This window comes from Podarcis erhardii, assembly GCF_964252035.2.
Source record: "Podarcis erhardii genome assembly, chromosome: 3".
NCBI lineage: Eukaryota > Metazoa > Chordata > Lepidosauria > Squamata > Lacertidae > Podarcis > Podarcis erhardii.
Genome location: NC_138507.1, coordinates 122,366,186 through 122,373,083, shown reverse-complemented (window position 1 = coordinate 122,373,083; position 6,898 = coordinate 122,366,186).

Here is a 6,898-nt window from a genome sequence, read left to right as displayed (position 1 = left end):
TCACCAGGAAGAACTGTTCTTTCAGCCAAGGGAGGATAAGGGGAGTTGTGGCTGAGGGGTCAGAGAGCTTTCATGGGGACAGTAAGGGGAGAGAACAGGGTTGTCACAACCCCCAGTGTGCACACTAATATTGTTCCAACTCACAGTGAATGTAAAGATTAAGAGAGAAGTGGAGTGGGGGGGCAGAGTGATGAGTCACATGCATTTGGGGTCATGAAACACAACTGACTAATTTTTGAGGAAAACTAAGATTTGATTTAACTCACCTCTACGGCAACACCATAGGCGAAAACACGGAAATAATGGCCTTAGGGACAGGCAGCTGCCTCGCAGTATCCCTCTCTGCTGTCGACATCTCTGAATGCAAGAAAGTTGGGCTCTGGTGAAATCTGGAGGAGGGAAAAGAAGACTGTGAAGGCTCTGTCTCTCAGGACTGACCTCCTACACCTTCCACAACTTCTTCCACCATGGCCCTGCTGGCTTGGACACCCAGAGGGCACCAGGTTGGGGAAATCTGGTGCAGGAAGAATGCAGGGCTGGAGCACAGAGTCAGTCCCTTCTGCTGCCTCCCTGCACCTTCAGGACAGGGTCTGAGCCATGGTGGTAGGGAAGGCTGCGTCAGAGTCACTGGCTTCCCTGGGTGGCCACTGGCAAACTGGGAGAGAGATGCCCCCTTGCCCAGGAAACTGGCCCGTTCTTTTACCCACCACAAATCTGAGTGTGCTGAAGCACATTATTGCAGATTTGAAACAAGAGCTTGGCTGGTGGATCTGGTTAAAGGGGCCGAATCAAGTCCAGCATCCTCTTCTCCCAGGGTCCACCTGAAGCCCCATTTGGGATATTCTCCAGGAGGACAGAGGGGCAAGTTCCCACCTCTTTGGGAGTCACAGCAAGTGGCTGAGAATTAAGCTGAGAGCTGTGGAGCTACTCAGGGAAGAAGCATGTGAGAAGAAGGCCTTACCTGGAGCCAACAGCATCAAGAAGAGGACGGCCACAGAGAAGAGGCAGAAGATCTTCATGGGTGGAGGTTGGTGGGAATCCTGGACGTCCCAGAAGCCAAGTGGAAGAGCAATTGCCAGGGGAAGGAAAGCTGCCTCTACTTATAGGTGGCTGGAGGATTGAAGAAAGCTGGTGGGATGCCAACCGTCCTTTGCAAGATGGATGTGGCAATCTCTGAGGGGCATGTGCCAAGGAGCAGCCAGTGACCACAGAATCATAGGTTCATCAAGTCCAATCCCATCACAGCTATAGCATCCCTGACAGGTGCCCATCCAACCTCTGCTCAAAATCTCCCTGCAAAGAAGAATCCGGCACCTTCTGAAGGGCTCCGTTTCACCGTTGAACAACTCAGAAAGTGAATCTGTTGGTTTGTGATTTGCTCTCTGCTCACAGTGGCATGGCATCTTTTGATTTCCCCTGGGGGGGGGTGCTCTGCAGGTGGGACTGGGTGCAGAGGGTGAACAAAACACTTCCCGCTAGCCCAACTCTAGACGCCATCACTGCTAGACAGGCATGGGGCACAGAGGGTTCACAGGGCCGTGCTGTGCTCCCTCCTCACCTTCCCACATCAAGGGGGCAATCTGCCTGGCCATGGTTGCTCCTGGCAGGTGCCCCCCCCCAAACTGGCTGGGCAGCCATTCAACATTAGGCCACAGTCCCGGCAGCAAGGCTCCCCCCCCCATTCTTGCATGCTATTTTCACCCATATGGGTACATATTACACCATCTTATGCGTTTTGGTGCACATTACTTGATTGAACTGCTTTGCGGAATTCATGGAAGGAGAACACTTGGAAGGACAGCTCTGTTCCAAATCATGCATAATTGTGGAAAGTACATGCAGCTGACGTACAAAACGTTTTTTGGGGAAATAGTCCAGCCCTGATGGAGGTGTTCTCATGCAGTCCATGCCCAAGAGCCAGGTAATCTCCCAACACCACACCTGCTTGGGGGCCCAACTAGAAGTTCCTTTGGCCTCACCCAGTTGCAGGGCTCTTCTCAGGCTCAGTCCTGAGAATCTTATGGAAACATTTCTGCTTGGGCTTTCTCATCACCCTCTCCAACTCAACAGGTTGTCCCCAACTTCACAAACTAAGTTCTGCATACTCTACCTGGGCACCACTTTTATCCCACTTTGCCCAATACTTTGGAATAGATATTGAGGATGCAATGGGGAGGGGTCTGCAGGGGATTCCCATCCACAAGTGGACATCTGTGGCCTTGGATGTCAACCCCATCGGTCCAGCACCAAATGATTCTGTTGCCCTTCCATGCTCTCCAGATCCATCTTTCTAAGGGAAAGGCAGCCTTAACCTTCTCTTTTCCTGGACACTCTTTGTGCACTGTGCTGCTGTCTATTTGTGTGTGTGTTTGTGTGTGTGTGTGTGTTGTGCTGCTTTTGTAGTATTTGTGTTGCTTCCTTGATGCTTCATTTTAATATTGCTAGCTCACACTGTTTTAAACTTCTGTGCATTGTAGTGAATATATGGGGGTAACTACAAAAAGTGGGCACCCAAAGGTGAGGGCAAGGCTTTTATATTAAAATTTGGAGATGGGGTAGAAGTATCAGTGCCAGTCAGGAGCTGTTGGTCTGGGCTGTGCTTGTAACACTTAGAAGGCAGCTGCTGCTCTTTTGCAATCTCCACAGAGATGGGCCCCATGAGATGTCTTCAGCATCCTTTCCCAAGAGCCTGAAGTTCAAACCCAGCAGGCAAGGTGGGGAAACTGTGGCCAAACGGCTAAGTCCCATTTCCCCACCTGGTCTTGCGAGTTAACGAACAAGTGTTGCTCCATCAGATGCCCACAGGCAGCAAAGTTTGCTAAAGCAACTGCCAGATTCAGCACAGTGAAATTTGGAATGAGCCCAGATCAGAAGGCGATATTGCGGTGTGTGGAATGGTGGTAATGGAGAGCAGTAAAGCCAAAGAGATCCCTTTCCATGCAGACATGTTCAGGGATGGAGCTGGAGAAAGGGGCAAAAAACACATTTCAGCTTCCTTGAAACTATTTTACACAGCACCCAACTCTCTGAGCAGTGAGAAAACCCAGGGGTTTCCATGCTTGCCCGGAATTTGCTTTCCTTGGAATGAAGGTCAGCAGAGGCTGTGCTGCCTTTAGGATATCTGGAGGTATTTACACATATAGACAGCCTGAGCATAAAATGCTGGGCTTCAAAGAATTAACACCCCCACTCCAAAAAAATCCTCCTTCTCAATCACAGCTTTGGATTTGGTACACAGCAAGCCCATCTCTGTGTCTCTAACTTCCAACCTGCTTCCAGCAAAACTCTCAAACTGGCTCAGGACCTCTTTACCTCCAATGCCACCTCTCCCCATATGTACCAACTTGGATCTTGAGATCATCATCTGAGGCCCTTTTTGATGCACTTTCTTGAGCAGATGTCCTGAGATGGGGGTGGAGGGAAGGTCCACCCATTAGTCAGAAGGACCCCTTCACTCAGTTGTGGCTCCTGCAACCTGACTCGTTCTTTTGAGATGCTCACAAGGACACTCTTGTGGCCGGCCAGAGTCATCGTCTTACACATAAACTTGTCTGTGCGTCAGGTGTCACCCACTTCCTTTTGGACAATGCCCTAAGCAGATATATATACTCTACTGTGGGCCATCCAGTAAAAGGATTGGCTTGTAGAGGATATTGGAATTGAGCCCATGGTGGTATGATGGGATGGAAATGGGGGGGGGGGGAGAGCATCACCTGAACCAAACCTGGTGACTTATGTGAATGTCACTTAGATGATGGGGAGGAATAGCTCTCCTGAGGAGCCTCAACTCTCTTGGGGGATAATTGCAGATAAAGTTGTTCAGATTCGGAAGGAGGTAGACACCACCGTGGGAGCAGGGCCAGGAGAATGTTAGCCGCTTTGAGACTCCTGAAGGGGAGTGAAAGGTGGGATATCAAATCCAAACTCTTCTTCTTCTTCTTCTGTCTGGTCGAGTTGCATGGAATCAATTCCAATCTGTTACCTCCGAGGATGTGGACAGGCTGCTTGGGCACGTGAAACCAACCACCTGTCTCCTTGAATCTTGCCCATCCTGGCTAATAAAAGCAAGCCGGGAAGGGCTGGGCGATGGGCTCTGTGGGGTGGTGAATGCTTCCCTCTGTGAGAGAGCCTTCCCAGATCTGATGAAAGAGGCAGTCATTAAACCGCTTCTTAAAAAACTATCTTTAGACCCGGCCAGTATGGCCAACTATCGCCCAGTCTCAAATCTTCCATTCTTGGGCAAGTCTACGGGATATCTAACAATCTGGGATAGCAGCGGGAAGGAGTGGGAAACGGAGCTGGAATAAGGGAATTTCCCACAAAAAAGGGAAGGTTGACAGCTATGGCAGAAGGTCACAGTCAAACCAAATCTAAAGAGCTGAACTAAGGTCTGAGCCAACCCCCTCCCCCATGAAATTCCTCCTCTGATAACATTAGGCTCTTTGTTCTTCCAGGGGGACCCCTGGCCTCTTTCTATACCCCCCCATATTCACAGTGTTTCCTCTACAGCAGACCATCTCTGACGAAAGGAAGACCACCCCATCTCTTCTCCGGAGATGCAGCTGCCTTGACTGCACCTCTGCAGAAACCTCTTTGCTCACTGCTGCTGCTGCTGCTGAAGGCGCTTCTGGGAAGGATCCATCCCTGCCCATTTACTCCAGAGCAAGGCCTGCTGTGCTCAGTGAGGCTGACATCTTTGTAACTGAGTTTAGGGTGGTATTTGTCTGCTCATTTGCTTTAGCTTTTCCTTTCAATAAATGAGAACATTGGAAACCTCATGGATGCTTCAGCTGAGATTCCTGCATTGCAGGGGACCCAACTAGATGACCCTCACAGTCCCTTCCAACTCTCCAAATCTATAATTCTAGAATATAGGGATGGGGATCCTGGGCGTTCTCCAGACAATGTTGTAGACTACCTACAGTATGGCTACTCATCACAATGCCTTTGTTCTCCCTCCATTGTCATGGCAGGAGACTGTGGGAAGAAGGAGCACTTGGGCACACATCATATATTAGAGTCCAACAGAAAACAAGACCCAGCACACCTTTTCACAACATGGACCTACACAAAGGTTTCCAGGGGTTGAAGCAGGTACAAAAATTGTATTATACACCGGTAAGGTTATATCACATTACAAAATCTGGAAGAAAGAATTGTTGGAGGAAATGCAGAGTGATGGGAACGTACAGTCATATGTGGTGGGATTGTCCATTAGTTAATGAATTTTGGAAACAGATTTGTTGCATAGTGAGTTCCCGCCTCCCCCAATGGAAATAAAGACACATGACACAGATATTTAAGGTTAATGAACTAAATATGGCCACAACTTTATTGGTTACAGGTGATGAGCGGTATTGAACCTTGTGATCATCCCTGGACAGGTGAGGCCCCTCAGGTGAGTTCTTCCACCCCATCATCTGGGTGACACTCACAAAACTCTCAAGATTTGATGCAACTAATGCTTTCCTCCCCCTCCTTTCTTGCTTACATTCCATCATACCTCTGTTCCTCAAGGACCCCCTCACCCCATGTGAACCTACCGAGACCCTGAAATCATCATCTGAGGCCATTCTGTGTTCCTTCTCCCCAAGAAGTCCAGAGGGTGGCAACACAAGAACGGGCATTTTCTGTGATTGGATGATGTCCCCAGGGGGTTTGGGGAGATATGGATTTGTTTTTGTTTTATTATGATGCATTTTGTGTTTTTTATCTTGTATTTTTATGTTGTGAACTGCCCCGTCATCTACAAATGAAGGATGGTATACAAATCAGAATCAGAATAACCAGAATCATACCACCATGCACTAAAATACAATATTTAATGTAAGCCAATACCTTTACTTGACTGACCACAGGTCACCAAAAAATAAGCAAGCTTTTGAATTCCGCAGAATGCTTCTTTGGGCTGGATAATAAGCAAATGAGGCAGTGGCTTGGGGGGGGGTGAAAATCTGGTCTAGATTTAAAAGGAAGAATCGTCAGATTACTTGATACAGATGTTGCTTGGATCACAACTCTGGACCCCACCCCTGACCATTGGCCACTGGTGGGAGTTGCATCTGGAAGGTCAAAGCTTCCCCAGACATGACTTGATAACGGAGTTTACAGGTTTCATGCTGTGAGGAGCACAACAGCCCATTCCCCATATTTGAAAGGATCACCTACAGCTGTTCCCTAGATCCAGCTCTGGCCATCAATGAAACATTGTCAGGTTCCTGGTGGTCAAAGGTATGAAAGAGAAACACTGTCACATTTATGAATGGCAAACATGAAGGGGTTTTTTGCACACAGTGGAGTAGAAATGTCAGTTTGGGTCCCTGCCCCAAAGGAAGGGGGTGGCACCCTGGGACACAGGCCCACGTCTGACATCGGAAGCTGTCTTCCACCCGTTGGTCCATCAAGCTGAGTGATCTCAGCAGGGTTCCCAGCAGGGGTCTCTCCCAGCCCTGCCTGTTTTAAAAGGAGGAATGAAGAGGGTGCTGCTCGCTGAGATGCTCCTTGTAGGTTGGGGCAGCTCTTGGTTAGGAAAATAAACAGAAGAAAGGTAGATGAGATTGCAAAGCCCCTACCAAGCCTCCCAAAGTGCATAGCCCAGAACCGCATAATTGTAGCATGTTAAGGGACCCCAAAGGGTCATCTACTCTAACCCCGGGCAAGGTTCGAATCACAACTAAACAATCCTTGATGAATGGCCATCCAACCTCTGCTTAAAAGCTCCCAAGAAAGGAGAGTCCACCACCTTCTGAGGTAGACCATTCCTCTGTTGAACAACTCTTACCCTCCCTCAGAAAGTCCTTCTTGAGTCTGAATCTTGCTTTGTGTCCTACCCTCCGAAACAGGAGAAAAAAAGTCTCTTCCTCCCCTTTTCCAGGCTAAACATACCCAGCTCCCTCAA